Source organism: Bison bison, unplaced genomic scaffold (genome assembly GCF_000754665.1).
Source record: "Bison bison bison isolate TAMUID 2011002044 unplaced genomic scaffold, Bison_UMD1.0 scf7180017864289, whole genome shotgun sequence".
NCBI classification, from domain to species: domain Eukaryota; kingdom Metazoa; phylum Chordata; class Mammalia; order Artiodactyla; family Bovidae; genus Bison; species Bison bison.
This window is the reverse complement of record NW_011494861.1, coordinates 11,422,151-11,423,375: the sequence shown is the minus strand read 5'-3', so window position 1 is coordinate 11,423,375 and position 1,225 is coordinate 11,422,151.

The window sequence follows — 1,225 nt, the reverse complement described above, 5'->3', positions numbered from 1 at the left end:
CCCTCCCACCCTTACAGAGCCTTACCCCCAGCAGAGGAGGCACTACTCACCACTGCCACACTGCAGCCAGGAGACCCCTCCTCAGCCCTGACGCCGGCCACCCGCCGCCCCCCCACCCCGGGTCCCCGGGTTCCCTCCTCTGCCAGGGGTCCCTGGAACTTTCCCCACCCTTTCTGATGACCCTGAGCCTCCCCAGTCATGGAGCCCACCAGAAGGGTGACGGGAAGAGAGCGGGAGGCAAGGGGGAGACTGCCAGCCCAGGCCCCTGCTCGGGCCACAGTGACCAGTGAGACCCTGCTCATGGCCTCGTGCCCATCCCGTGAACTGTGGCTGCAGCACCAGCTCTGCCCAGGGCCCAGCTCTGGCGGGAATCAGCCAACAGCTGAATCTCCACTGATGCCCCTCCCAGCTGCTGGGGCCCCCGAACAGGACTCAGGGAATGAGTGAAATCAGGAAAGGTAAGCAGTTCCTGTGAGGCTGGGGCAGGGATCCCAAGTACCCTCCAACCTGGGCTAGGGCCAGACCCCGCTCTGAATGTCAGCCTTAGTCACCCAGGTCAGAAGACTGTGCATAGGTACACCCCCCAGTCCAAGCACTGGCAGGCATGGCCGGGTCCACCGAGCCCCACTGACTGACGAGATCTGCCCTCACTGCCCCCAGGAGAGCCAGCCTTGGCTGGGGCGGGGAAGGACCCTCCTTACCACACCGTGCCCTGGGCTCACAGCTGGTGCCTCATCGCCCCTGACCCCAGGTCCCGGCACTTCCCCTGCCCACAGCCCCTGGGGTTGGCAGTGTCCACCAGACAGGGCTCTGCTGGCCGCAGTGCTGGGCAATGCTCAAGGCTGGGGAGGAACCTGGAGCCATGGTGGCCATGGGAGCCTAGACAGGGGTTCACTCTGTCCCTTAAACACTGAACCTCTATGGCCCTGCCCACAGGACGGGCGCCAGGGCAGGTCTCGGTCCAGCGCCCACCTCCTGCTGACCCAGGGCCTGACCTGGCCTGGTGATCCAAGAAGAAAGAAACCTGAGCTCTGCCCCTCCCTCCAGTGGCGTCTGAGGGTCTCAGCAGCCCAATCCCTGAGGGGCTCCTGCACCCCTGCCGCAACCCCTCATGTGGTGCCTCGCAGAGTCCCAGGCAGATCCCAGGCTGCCCCTCCGGCCCCAGAGGAGGGACCCGCAGCCTCCAGAGTGAAGGCCAGGCTGATCCCGCTGCAGGGCCTGGAGC